This window comes from Marmota monax, unplaced genomic scaffold (genome assembly GCF_021218885.2).
Source record: "Marmota monax isolate L192 unplaced genomic scaffold, Marmota_monax_Labrador192_F-V1.1 WCK01_AAM20220418_F8-fsc00122, whole genome shotgun sequence".
Lineage (NCBI taxonomy): Eukaryota > Metazoa > Chordata > Mammalia > Rodentia > Sciuridae > Marmota > Marmota monax.
In genome coordinates this window covers 4,997,087-5,012,523 of record NW_026695223.1, presented here as the reverse complement: position 1 = coordinate 5,012,523, position 15,437 = coordinate 4,997,087, and the positions used below count along the sequence as shown (strand labels likewise).

Below are 15,437 nucleotides of genomic sequence, written 5' to 3'. Positions count from 1 at the left end.
CGAATACAAAGCTAATCTCAGCAATTTAGCGAGGCACTTAGCAACTCAGAGAGACCCTGTCTCAAAATAAAATATAAAAAAGGCTGGGGATGTGGCTCAGCAGTTAAGCACTCCTGGGTTCAATCCTTAGTACCCCCCCCAAAAAAAAATAATAATAACAAGAAGAGCTCACTGTCTCCTGGATAGGTCCCTGGATCCACATGGACAGATAGATCATGGGTCCCCTGATCATTCCTGATTGATCAGGCCTTCCTCATGCATGATGCCTATGAAGAAAGGAGTCCCATTCATTCCAGGATCCACATGAATGGAGTCAGAGAGAAATAGTTCTCAAAAGGAAATTTGGGGTATTCTGACCCAGAAGAAAAGTAAATGAATAATGGATACCAAAACAGTAAAATTTGCCTGCTGATATTTAAGACAAAGCTGAAAAATATCTGCAGCTTCAAAGTATGAGGGAGGGATTCTAAGCAAGTGCAATTTCAGTTTCAGACCCTCCCCATGTGGAAGGGAGGGTAAGAGCCCAGGGCCCTAAGAAAGAAAAGCATTCTGAGAACTGTGGCAAAGTGTGGTTGCTTTGTGGCTCTCCAGAAAAACACCCTTGAAATTTGTTAGTATCTGTTTCCTCTTTATGTTCAGAAATTTAACAATTAATGTACTTGTCAGAAAAACCCTGCCATCAACTCAGTATTCTATGCCTGAATTCATAACCTCAGTTTCCACTGAGCTAGCCTTTAGTATTTCCAATGTGTTTATTTTTTTGTGACTAGCAAAACCCAAGAGTGCCTACATTTGTTAGATATCCATTTTTTAGTTCTTAACTATATCTTGGAATAAACAGTTCAACAGATTTCAGCAAAGAGACTTATTTTGTGCTATTTAAACTCTTGAACTAGAATTAAACTTGGAAGAAGATTGACACTATGCATTCAGTGTCTCTGTCTCAACTAGAAAAACAACCAGGGCATGTACACTTTAAAGAGAGTCCACCTTTATCTCAAAGAGATCAGTGACTAAAAAAGTATTCAGAACCACCAGCTTAAGCCCATAACTCACAGAGCACCACTGCATCCATCTCAAACAAGACATTAAGAATGGTGGTGATATGCAAGAGCTATGAGGTAAGTCTCAGAATTCAAATCCCGGCTCTATTCTGTGACCTTGGCAAGTTGGTCTCTGTCTCGTTTTCCTCATTGGTAAAGAAAAGGTAATAATCACTCCTACCTCAAAGGAGTATGGTAGAATTAAATGAGATAATTTGTGTTAAGCATTTATATCAATAGCCAATCTGTAGTAAGTATTGAATAAATGCCGATTATTAATATAATAACTACAAACATTTGGTCTTCATGTTCCTTTTCCCTGAATTTTCAAACTCTGCTATAATAAAATTAATCCATGGGCTGGGTTGTGGCTCAGTGGTAGCGTACTCACCTAGCATGCGTGAGGCACTGGGTTCAATCCTCAGCACCACATAAAAATAAAGACAATAAAGTCCATCAACAACCTCAGTTTCCATTGAGCTAGCCTTTAGTATTTATATATATATATTTTAAATATAAATTAAAATAATAATAAAATTAATCTATAGTTCATCCAACCTGAAGAGGTCAATCACCTACCATTTATAATTACATATTGAGGACATTTCTCCTGAAACTATCATGGAGAGCACTACTTGTGTTTTGAGACTATAACTAAACACTTTAGTATCAATCCTAATAATAATCCTGTTGGGTAGGTTCTTTCATTACCTTTCACTTACAGATAAGGATGTTGAGCCACAGAGAAATCAGATAACTTGACTAAGGATACAAAGCTGGTAAACATTAAATTAAGTAAGAATTTGAACTCAGTTTTCCAGTCTGCTTCCAGACTCTAGACTCTTGGCATTTTTTTTTTAAGTGGGGTCTCACCATGTCGCCCAGGAACACTGAATTCGGGTCTCAAGTGGGCCTCCTGCTTCAGCCTCCTGGAACTCCAGGCTGGCGCCACCACTCCCAGGTGCCTTTTGCTTTTCATCTCTGCTGTTCAATTGACGGAGAAGGAAGAGATGGAAGAGAGAGAAGACAGTCGTCAACTCCTGTCACTTATTCAACATCTACCATCCTTTGGCTTTCACACCTAATCTCCATTAATACTTTTAAGGACAATCATTAAAAGATTTTTAGAGAGCACTTAGAAGCCAGAGATTATTTCATTTAATCATATAATAGCCCTATGAAGTAGATGCTGTTGTTATTGCCATTTTACAGATAAAGAAAGTAAAGCTTAAAAAGATTAAATGACTTGCCCAAGGTCAAGCCAGGCTGTCTGGCTCTAGAACTCCAGTGTTTAACCACAACACTCTCCTGACTCTCTGACCCCACAGCATGTGTATGATGCTATTGTTATTAATAAATCACATGAATCTTTATGCAGACTCCATTCAGAAGACACTGACCACTGACACTATATCTATCACTTTGAGGATGAACCCACAGAGACAAGGGATCCTAGAAAGCTTCAGTGAAGCATCAGTCTAGTCACTAGAAAAGCTAACTGCCGGAAAATTTGTGAAGCAAATGAATGTTTCTCCTTTGGGGTTTCCAGACTCTCTTTCAAACCTCTTTCTCTCATCCTGGTAACTATGATTCCCCGTGGTGCTACTGTAAAATAATATATTCCCTCTAAATTATTATGACTCAATTAAGAACTCAAAATGGGTTTATATAGAAATACAAATGTGAAGTTCTCAGAATGCTAATGCTGTCCATAGAAAGTTCAAAGCACGATGTTTCAATAAAATAAGAATTTCTAACATTCTTAATGTATACCCAAGGACAAGAACTCTATGTCATCTGGGGTAGAACTATGGAAACTTTGAGAGACTTTGGATTCATATATTAAGAAATATGGAGAACAGTTTAAAAGCAGATAACTCGGGGTCTGATCTAATGTTAATGAATGCCACAGATAGTTTAATTTATAGAATTCTAGTTAAGTATGGAGGTATGCACCTGTAGTCTCAGATGCTAAAGGTAGGCTGAGAGAGGATTGCTTGAGCCCAGGGGTTTGCCTGAGCAACATGGTGAGTAAAATATAAATAAATAAATAAATAAATAAATAAATAGATAGATAAAATTATATATATATATATATATATATATATAGAGAGAGAGAGAGAGAGAGGAATTATTATATAATGGAATTTCTATTGGCCAGATCCAGAGATGTTATGGTTCAGGTAACTCCTAGGAGATTTAACCTAAAATTGAAAGGAATGTCTAATGGTAAACACTTCACGTAATTCACATATCGTGCTCATTAATTCTCATAGATGATTTGCAAAGTAGCTATGATCAACCTGTTTTATTGATGAGGAAAAGGCTAAAAGTATCTAAGTGTCTTGGGTAGAAGAAATAGAATTCATACCTACTTCTGATTCCAAAGAGCTTTTTCTTTTTCTTTTTTCCCCCTTTCACTATGATGCCCCTCTGGAGAAGAAAAAGAAGACTTCCCTTTCTCAGGATTGCAAAATCCACCCTGATCATGGGACACAAAGGTACACTACCAAAGGTCAAGGTGAGAGGACCCAGTCTAACAAAAAAGTATGCCTATAATTTACATTTAGCATCATGCCCCTTAAATGAGAGCCCTTCCAAGTGACCTACTGGCTCTGCTAAACTGTGCTAATCTCTGGGACACTGCCTCCTACCCAAGAAATCTGGACGATAAGATTCCTCGACACTGATGGGGACACATTTTTCAATGACATCAACATCTTTGTCTGGATCCTTTTCCTGTGGTATTGGTAGGTGACTTTGTTCTGTCAGAATCTTAAGTTCTAAGATTTGAGTTTGGGTTTCAAAGTAAAAAGGCCACAACATGTCAGATATCCAAATTCATGAACCCTCAGACAAAAGTACCAGGATAACGTTACTCTAATTAGCACTAATTACAAGGTCCCAACTAAGCTAGGGATTTTTTGGTTTTGCTTTTTAAAAATAATACTCGTAAATTATAGATAAACTTTATTTTTAAGAGCAGTTTCATATTCACAGCAAATTTGTGAAGTACAACACCATATAACCCCTCCCCACACATTCAGAATCTCCATACCAGAGTGGCGTATTTGTCACAACTGATAAACCTAACTGGCAAATCATTATCACGCAGGATCCATAGTTCACATTGCAGTTCACTCTTAGTGTTGTGCATTCTGTGAGTCTGGACAAATGTGCAATGACCTGTGTCCACCACTGTGGTATCATACAAAATAGTTCCACTGCCCTGAAAATCCTCTGGACTCCATCTATTCATCTTTCCCTCCCCCCAGTCATTGGAAAGTATTCATCTTTTTACTGTCTTCATAGTTTTGCCTTTATTTTTTTAGTTTTTAGGTGGATACAATATCTTTACTTTATATTTATGTGGTGCTGAGGATCAAACCCAGTGCCTCATGCATTCTAGGCGAGCACTCTACCACTGAGCAATAACCCCCGCCCATAGTTTTGACTTTTTAAGAATGTCTCATAGTTGGAATAATACAGTATTCAGCCTTTTCAGATTGGCTTTTTCACTCCATGTTTATAGTTTCCTCCGTGTTTTTTTCACAGCTTTATAACTCACTTCCTTTCAGTGCTAAATAATCATTTCATTGTCTGAATGTACCCACAGTTATTTCTTTATTTATCTACTGATAGACATCTTGGTTGCTTTCCAGTTTTTTTTAAAATAAGAAAAAGAGTCCAGATATTTTAGACATGTGCACAGAAATCATGTGTAATAATATTAATGATATTAGAAGAGGGAGCCACTGGGGAAACATGAGTTGATATCAGCTGGGAGTTGGTGAGAAGTATTTAGGGATTCATTATTTCTTTTATATTTCCTTTTTAGTTGTAGTTGGACACAATACCTTCATTTTATTTATTTATTTTTATGTGGTGCTGAGGATTGAACCCAGGGCCCCGCATATGCTAGGAGAGCACTCTACCATTGAGCCACAACCCAAGCCCAGGGATTCATTATTAAATGATCTTCTCTACCTATACATATGTTTGAAATTTTCTATAATAAAAACATTGCCTGCCACTAAGTTTTGGTTTATAACATTCTCACAGCCACTAAGTTTTGGTTTATAACATTCTCACAGCCTGCTACACACTTCTGTTCCTCTCCCTGAAAACTCAGGTGTCATCTTCTCCATGACTCCTTCCCTGCTGTCCCAGCCTGCAGCCCCCCACTTCCTTAAAAGTCATCATTTCTTTGAATGCACATATTAGGAAAGAAGAAAAATTGAAAATCAATATGCTAAGCCTCTATGTTAAGAAGTTAGGAAAAAAGCCAACAAATTCAACACAGAATAGAAAGAAGATAATAAAGACAGATGAAAAAATAAAATAGAAAGCAAACATACTGTAGAAAAGATCACGTAGATCGAAAGTTGACTGTTTGAAAACTGATAACCTATGGCATATTGTGCCAAAAAAATTCTAGAAAATATACAACTGCCAAAATTGACATAAGAATAAAGAAAAATCTATAGTTAGTTTTAGAAGGGCAATGAGTGGAATTACAAAAATAAAAAATTAGAATAATAATGATTTTAAGTGAATCTATAATTTAAAACTTTCCTACAAAAAAGAAATGTAAGAATAGATAATTTCAAATAACCAGTGAATTCTACTAAATGTAGAAGAAATAATGCTAAATAATCTCAAAACTACTCCAGGACACAGAAGAAGGGAAACATGCCCTGCATTATTTTATACGTTAGCTTACTTTTACACCAAAACCTGGTGAGTACATTTTGAGAAAGTAAAATTACATATTAATTACATCCCCAATGTAGATGCAAAATTCCTAAACAAAATATTTGCAAACTAAATGCAGAAATATACAAAAATAACTGTATATCACAACTGGTTGTGTTTATTCTGGGAATAAAAGGTAAATCATTCATTGTAATTCATCACATTAACAGAAAAAGTCATATGATCACCTCAGCTGACAAATAAAAATATTTAATAGATTTCAACACAGATTGATGATAATGATATTGATGGGTTAATGATAATGTTGTGCTTCTAGAAGTCCTGTGAGCATACAGGAGCCAGGATTTACATAGAAGGGCTGTGGTCATTATCCCATTAGTGACGTATTAAGGAAAAAAAAAAAAAAGACGTGAAAATCCTGAACCAGTGTGTGCATGGGAAGAATCTATGATCATATGGTGCCTGATTAACAGAAACTGGCTCAGAACCCAGAAGCAAAAAGAATTGTGTTGATGGAATTAGAAACAGTTAGAGAAAAATATTTTTTTCAGTCAGACTAGCTTCATTTATTCACTCCTTCAATTCAAAATTTTATCATGGATCAGGCTGTATACTAGTCTTAAAGCATATAATTACAAACAAAATGCACATAATTTATAGCCTAAAGGAGCCTAAACTGCAGAATTTATAAACAAGAAATAATAACAATATAAAGGAAAGAATGCTGCTAACATTTCATGAGCTCTCATTTTCTGACACTGTCCTAAGCCTTTATATTTATATTAACTCCTTTGGATTCTCACAACTTTTTTTAGGGAGGTTCTGTTGTTATTTCCATTTTACAGGTAAGAAAACTGAATTATGAAAAAGCGAGTTTGCCTGAGTGACACAGTTGGGAAATGTGTCTGTTACCCAGCACTCTTGAAGCGCTGACCACAGTTTGTACCTTCATTCTGTGCTGGCCCTCTGCTATAGCCTGAAAATGGTTTGTTCCTTCTAAAACTCATGCTGAAATCTGGTCCTTTGTAACAGTATTACAAAGTGGTGGGAACCTTAAGAGCGGATTGGGTTATTAAGAGGGTTAATGCAGTGCTTACAAGACCTGATTAGTTACCATGACAACAGGCTGTCATAAAGTGAGGGAGCCCCAGGGTTGTGCCCTGTTCCCAGGCACTCACTGGTCTTTCCATTTTTCTCTGTTATTGATGCAACTCGATGGCCTCACCAGATGCCAATGCCAATCTTGGACTTCTAGCCTCCAGAACTAAATAAACCTCTTTCCCTTACAAATTACCCATCTTGGTTATTCTGTTACATACCCTCACTACTACACACACACACACACACACACACACACACACAAAGTTACCAAACATGTTAAGAGCATCAGAAAAGGCCTCCCCAAACTGGAAATCCATATGTAACAAAATAAAATTAGACCCCTATCTTTCACTCTGAACAAAATTCCACTCAAAATGGATCAAGAACCTAAGCATTAGACCAGAGACCCTGCATCTACTAGAAGAAAAAGTAGGCCCAACTCTCCATCATGTCAGCTTAGGAGCTGAATTCCTCAACAAGACTCCTAAAATCAAGCAGTGAAATCAAGAAGTAAAATCAAGAATCAATAGATGGGATGATATCAGACTAAAAAGTTGCTTCACAGCAAAGAAAACAATCAAGAATATGAAAAGAGAGCCTATAGAATGGGAGAAAATTTTTGCCACCTGCACCTCAGTTAGAGCATTAATATTCAGAATATGTAAAGAATTCAAAAAATTTGACACCAAAGAAACAAATAACCCAATTAATAAATGGGGAAAGGAACTGAACAGACATTTCACAGAAGAAATACAATCAATCGACAAATATATGAAAAATTGTTCAGCATCATTAGCAATTAGAGAAGTACAAATTAAAACTGCACTGAGATTTCATTTCACCCTAGTCAGAAAGGCATTTATCAAGAATATAAGTAACAATAAATGTTGGCAAAGACATGGGGAAAAAAGGTACACTGATACATTGCTGATGGGACTGCAAATTGGAACAACCACTCTGGAAAGCAGTATAGAGATTTCTCAGAAAACCAGGAACAGAACTACCATTTGACCCAGTTACTTCACTCCTCAAGGACTTAAAAATCAGCATACTATAGTGATGCAACCACATCAATTTTTCATAGCAGCTTAATTCACAATAGCTAAGCTATGGAAACAACTTAGGTGCTCTACAACAGATGAACAGATAAAGAAAATGTTATACATACACAATGGAATATTATTAAGCCATAAAGAAGAATGAAATTATGGCATTTGCCTGTAAATGAATAGAACTGGGAACTATCATGCTAAGTGAAATAAGTCAATCCCCAGAAAATCAAAGGCCAGATATTCTCTTCTATGTACAGATGCTGACTCACAACGGGAGGAGTGAGGGGAGGTTCACCAGATTGGACAGGGTGGAGTGGGTAGAAGGCAGGTGGGGATAGGAATGGGAAAGACAGTAGAATGAATTGGGTATAACTTTCCTGCATTCTTATATGAATACATGACCAGTGTAACTCCATAATCAGGTACAGCCACATAAATGGGAAGTTATACTCCATGTATGTATGATATGTCAAAATATATTCTGTGATCATGTATAACTAAAAAGAACAAGTAAAAAAAGACAAGGCCTCTCAAAGAAAAAAAAATAGTTTGAGAACAAAGGGATTAGCCAAAGGAGAAAAGAAAACAAGTGTTCTAGGCACAGATACATCCTGAAACTGAAAGTGGCTCACTAAAACTGGAGTGAGGATTTTGATGAAGGAGTGGAGAAATATGAGGCTGTCAACATAGAGGTCAGCTTGTGAGAGACTTGTAAACAGTGTGGGTGGCGGGAAACAACTGGGAATATTAGAGTAGGGGTGAGAAAATCAGATTTGTATTTCAGGGAGATAATCATTGCTACACTGAGGAGAATCAATTGGAAGGGGGTACACTTAGGGAGGAGACCAGGGTGGAGATCCTATAATATTATGGGTGAGAAATAAGGATGACAAAGATTTGGAGGATGGATGTGGGGGAAAGGGGAAGAGAATTCAGGGGTGGTACCCAGATTTCTGACTTAAGCATCTAGAATAATAGTGGTGTCACTTACTGGGATGGATAACAGAGAAGCAGCAGAAGCCAGGGATTAGAAAAAGGAAGAGGAAGATAATGAGGTAAGTGATGCACAATTTTAAGAATCACCCAGAATAGGCATTTTAGGTGTTATTTCTCCCCAAGCTTGATAAATATGAACATATGAAATATTAGGTGTGGAGAAACAGGAATATTTATACATTGCTCATGGGATATAAATTGGTCCAGTTTTGAGGTGGTTAGAGATGCCTAATTGAAAGTCATGCCCTTTAAACTAGCAGTAACATGGTTAGGTGCCTCACCCAAAGAGACTCCGACAGGCAATTTGCAAAGGTTTGTTCATTAAATCATTGTTTCTGAAAACGAAAGGCCAAAAAAAAAAAAAAGGAGACAACTGTCCCCTTAGTGTAAAAATGGTTGAATAACCATAATTTATTCATATAGAGGAATACTCTACATAAATTAAAATGGATGAACTGTATCTGTATATATTAACATGGATGAATCTTAAAAACACAATTTCAAGTGATTAAAGCAAGTTGCAAAAGACACAGAATAAAACCATCAATGTAATTTTTAAATAAAAAATAGTTGTTTGTGTACTATTTATGGATGTGTAGATATGTCCTATAAGTGAAAATAGACACATATGAGTTATACACACCAGCTACAAAACAACTGTTATCTCTGGGAAGGGGAAAATGAGAGGGACAGTAGAAGGATAAAGCTTTAGCTAGATCTGTACCATTTTTTACAGAGCACAATCTAAATTTTAAAAAGAAATAAGGAAGCATTCATTCAAAAAGCTATAAAAGAACACCTCTTATTTTAAAATTCTGGTTTATTTAGGTGTAATTTACATACCATAAAATACAGTCTTTTTAGGTATGCAGTTTGATGAGTTTTGACAAATATGTACAGTTGTGTGAACACTAATAAAATTGAAAAACATTTCAATTACCTAAAAAAGTTCTCTCATGGCTCTCTGTGGTCAATCCCCTCCCCAACACAAGCCATTGGCAAATACTGATCTGTACCTATAGTTTTCAGTCACTGTGGTATACCTTTTCCAGAATGTCATATAAATGGACTCATTCGGCATGTACCCATTTGTGCCTGGCTTCTTTCACTTAAGGTAAACACTTCCCAGATGCTTTTGAAGCTTACCAATGTAGTTGTATGCACCAGTATTTTATTACCTTTTATTACTTAGTAGTATTTCATTGTATATAGGTGCCACAATTTGCTTATGTTTTTAATCGGTTGATAGGCATTTCAGATGTTTCTCAGTTTAGACTTGTACTATAAGTAAAAATGCTATAAACATTTGAATAATACATCTTTCTATAAACATTTTTTTTTCATTTCTATTAAGGGTAGTGAAATTATTGGGCCTCTTGGTAAGTATGTTTAACTTTATCATAACCTGCAAATTGTTTTCCAAAGTGGTTGTATAATTTTCTAATCCCATTAGCTCCATGGACATCCATTCTAGCATTTTTACTGTTTTAATTTTAGCCAGTCTACTCAGTACATTGGCTTTAACTTGCATTTCCTTGATAGTCTATGACAGTAAGCATCTTTTCATGTGCTGATTTACTGTCTATTTTCTTTAGTCAGGTGTCTCTTCACATTTCTTGCCTCCATTCTAATTGGGTTGCTTGTCTTCTTGAGTTGTAAGAGTTCTTTGTATATTCTGGCTCTAAGTCCTTTATTAAACATATGTGTTGCAAATATTTTCTCCCAGTTGTGGCCAATCTTTTCATTTTTTCAAGTGTATTTCAAAAAAAAGTGTATTTCAAAGATCAAAAATTTTTAAATTTTGATAAAGTATAAATTACCAATTTTTTCCTTATGTTTGATGTTTTTTCATGTCTCATCCAAGAAAATTGTGCCTTTTCCAATGTTCTTATATGTTTTCTAACAGATTTTTTTAGTCTTAGAACTTGTATTTAGATTTATGTACAAGAACTATCTGAATCTAGCCAAGCTGATTGCCTGCTAAAATACACTAATAAAAATCATCATTCTCCAGAGAAGTCTAACAGCCTTGAGACAGCTTTTAATATCAAAATTGTCCAGAATACCATCCACAATTACTCAACACACAAAGAACCAAGAAACCAAACAATTCTCAAGGGAAAAGGAAATAAAGACAGCACAACCTCAAGATGACCCAGATGTTGGAAAAGACAAAGACTTTAAAGCAGCTATTATGTTCATATTTCATGAGGAAGGTAAACACTTCCCAAATGGGTAGAAATACAGACATTATCAGCAGAATAATAACAAAACTCAAATGTAATTTTTTCTTTTTGTAGCATCTATGTTTCAGTTAAAGGTGGACACAATATCTTTATTTTTTATTTTTATGTGGTGCTGAGGATCAAACCCAGTGTCTCATGCATGGTAGGCAAGCACTCTACCTCTGAGCCACAACCCCAGCCCCTCAAATATAAATTTTAGAACTAAAAATTACATCTGAAAAAGTCACTGGGTGGGCTCAGTACCAAAATGGAGATAATGACAAATGAGTCAATATGAATTTAAAGATAGATTAATCAACATCCAATCAGATGTCTCTGTTCCAATCAGAACAGAGAAAAAAGAAAAAAGAATAGAATACTATCAAATGATCTAGTGTTCATTTCATTATAGTCCTAGGACAGAAGTATTGGTGCAAAAAGAACACTGGAGAAATAATAGCCAAAATGTCTCTAATTTGATGAACTACATAAATTTACAGATTAAATAAATCCAGAGAATCCCAAAAAGAACCATGCAAACAAAACCATGGCCAAACATATCAAAACCAAACTTCTGAACATCAGGTTACCCATGCTGTAGAATATGATAATATCACCCAATTCTTTGAATTTCCTCTGAGTTACATGCAAAAAATATATATAGAAATCTATTACAAAAAATATGTATAATGATCTGTCAGTTGACAGGTTAACTTGTGTCTTCTTCAATTTTTCTGAAAACGAAAAATTGTTTTTCATCTGATTTTTAAGAGTCCAGTCATCATAGTCATTTACTTTCACAATGTCTGGGAGAGTCAAAGCAATGCCAAAGATTTGCCAGATCTATATTTGTTTTGTTTTCATGAAAAAGTGTCTTGTTTTAGCTGAAATAACTCTTGAAGAGTTAGCAAATGGAAATATTGTTAATTTTGATACAAAAAAAAATTTTTTTGTAGTACTTGGGCTCAAACCCAGGGCCCCACACATGCTAGGCAAGCACTCTACCACTGCTCTACAATGAGAGCCTACTACAAAATACTTTTTATAAAATCCTTTAACATTATCATGGAATATATTTACATATTACATATGTACATACATACACACCAAACTGTGGAGTTGCTATAGATATGGCTTATGCAGTTTATAGAAAATATCCTACTAATCACATGATCTAAAGTCAATCTTGATTGTCAAACCAATCATCTAGGTCAGATTCACATTTCAAAATGAATTGAAAACTCCATTTTCAATTCAAATAATGTATTAGAATATGTATTTTGAGGTTTTTATAAACTGGGAAACAAATTATCAAATGTATCTTATAAGCATAATTATTAAAAAGCAGTAACATTTAAAATGATATCAAAACAAATAGAATAAGGGTGGGGATATAGATCAGTGGTAGAGTGCTTACTTAGCATGCCAGAGGCCTGGGTTCAATGCCCAGCACAGCAACAACAACAACAAAAAAACACTAATAAAATGTTTGGGTTTTTTGTCCTAAAATCAAGAATAAACGTTTTGGCTTTTTCATTACTTAAACCATAATAATAAAATATAATGTATCATTAAGATAAACATTATTTATGAATTAGCCTATAAATTAGACAGTATTTCTTCAGTAAGTGTGTCTATGTGAAAACTTTGGTTTTCAGCTTTTAGGAACAGGTAAAGAAGAATTGTATATAAAAATTCCAGAGTAACTCTAATCAATTGTTTGAAAATCATCATTCAAACCATTTCCTATAAGCCAGGTGCAGTGGCACACACCTGTAATCTCAGCGCCTCAGGAGGCTGAGGCAGAGGGATCTCAAGTTCAAAGCCAGGCTCAACAACTTGGTGAAGACCTAAACAACTCAGAAAGACCCTGCCTCTAAATAAAATATAAAATAGGGCTGGGGTTGTGGCTCAGTGGTTGAGTGCCCCTGAGTTCAATCCCCAGTACCAAATATTTATATATATATATATATATATATATATATATATATATATATATATATATATATATACATACATATATACACTATATATTTAAAGGAAAAGAAAAATAAAGTGTCATTAAAAAAATAATCAATCCAGCAACTAAAGCATAATTTTATTTTTGTTGATAAGAGACAATATCATACTTATTAAAAGATGAAATAGGGGGCTGGGGATGTGGCTCGAGGTAGCGCACTCACCTGGCATGCGTGCGGCCTGGGTTCGATCCTCAGCACCACATACAAACAAAGATGTTGTGTCCGCCGAAAACTAAAAAAAAAATAAAAATATTAAAAAAAAAGATGAAATAGGTCAGAATTGAAGAATTTATGTATTTCAAAATAGAATCTAGTCTAAGTGTGCCATCCCAGATAGGCTAGGACATGAGGCAATGACCAACAACAAAGGTGCATGACTTAAAAGAGCAAAGGCTTGGGGCTGGGGTTGTGGCTCAGTGGTAGAAGCTCACCTAGCACATGTGAGACCCTGGGTTCGATCCTCAGCACCACCTTAAAATAAAGGTATTGTGTCCAACTAAAACTAAAAAGTAAATATTTTTTTAAAAAAGAGCAAAGCTCATTTTTAACCTAAGCTATATTTCCATCATGGCTGGAAGAAAAGGAGCAGACTCTCATAATCTCTCTGGAGCTCCCGCTGACAGAGCAGTAACTCTCATCTTCAGAGAGGAAAGAGAACACTGGAGTTTACTAAGGGCATAACTGCACTAGCCAGAAGGTGACACTTTGCTTCTGCTCATAACTGTCAGCCAGAAAGAGTCACATGGCCTTGCCCAATCCCACCATCAGGGAGGGAAATGGGAAATACTTCACTGTTTCAGTGATTATCACTATACATTTTGATCTTTATTGGACAACACAGCAAATTTAAATAAAATTATGTATGATTGTTTTTGCAGGTAATTCTAGTGTAATGCTAGGAAGGTTCCTAAAAATAATCCATATTACATCTATAATTAACAGTGTCACTAACCTCCTCTACTTCAGCTGTCCAAAGCTCTGCTTTTATTTCCAGATAATGACACATCCTGTGGATAAATACTGAGAATGGATGGAAAGAACTGTTTATATTTAAATTTCTGGGGGAAAAATCCCTGGCAGTTCAATACTTTATTCCATGCTGTCTTTCCTTTGTTCTCATCAGATTCTTCTTAAATAACTGTGCATTGCTTCACAGAAAATGGAAAAGAGGTGGTGATTAAAGGAAAAAAATCCCATTACTAACACACAGTATATCTGATTTCAGAAAATCACAACAAATATCCAATTACCATACCTCTGACAGCCACACTTCACCCTTAACACGTGAGTCGGGAAGAGAGAGGAAGCTTAACAAGGGTTTTCAGTTGCCTTGACTGATCATTCATGGGAACTTCCTCCAAAACAGTTTGAACTGCCCTTTTATTTGTCATCTGGAGGGTTTCATACACTGGGTGAGAGATGTACCTTTCTTTTGTAAAGTGAGAGAACTATAGTAAATTCAAAAGTGGAAAGAACCTGTATAATGCTAAGTACTTATAGAAACAGAAGATCTATAAATTGATTTACTTAAAGCAATAACCATCCACCTTCACCAGTATTATACCACATAATAAGAACCTGAAGTGGATGTGAGCTGTAATTCTTGCTCTGCCTAATAGCAAGGAACATTTTCCACAGAGAATGATGAATAATGAAATCACATATAGCAGATGCTTTCCACTTCACCACAACCAAGAGTAAGAAGTATATTTACACCATGATTCAATGCACACATGCATATTGTTTCATGAAACAATAATTATCCACACTACATGCAACACTCTCTGATATTCCTACTATACTATCTTTTAATTCTGATCTTGGCCTATTGAATTGATTTCATTATCAACTTATAAAGAGAAAGTTTTATTTTCATTCACAGTTTTAGAGGTTTCAGCCCATGACTGATTGGCCCCATTGCTTTGGGCCTATGGCAAGGCAGCACAGCATGCAGGGAGCATGTGGAGGCACAAAGAGCCAATTCACCTCATAGCTTGGATGGGAAAAAGGAAGTGGAAGGAACTGGGGTCACATTATCCCCTTCAAGAGAATTGTGTTAATCAACTTTTCGTCATTATGACCAAAATACCTAACAAGAACAACTGAGAGAAGGAAAAGTTTATTTAGGGCTCACATTTCAAAGGTTCAGTCCAAAGTCAGTCAGCTCCATTGCTCTGGGCTTGAGGTGAGAGAGAACATCATGGCAGAGGAAAGCTATGCAGCTCATGACAGCTAGGAAGCAGTGGGAGAGAGAGAGTTCTGCTCACCAGGGACAAAATGTAA

The 15,437-nt window shown here is 35.8% G+C and overlaps 1 long non-coding RNA gene across 1 annotated transcript; it reads right to left on the bottom strand.

Annotated features, from left to right (window-relative positions):
* Positions 1–1,925: 1,925 nt before the first annotated feature.
* On the bottom strand, positions 1,926–14,176 carry LOC131423813 (uncharacterized). The gene is made up of 3 exons (XR_009225867.1): positions 14,107–14,176; positions 13,317–13,386; positions 1,926–2,024 (listed from the first exon to the last, which is right to left on the bottom strand). It is a non-coding gene; the product is annotated as an uncharacterized LOC131423813 (long non-coding RNA).
* Positions 14,177–15,437: the final 1,261 nt, after the last annotated feature.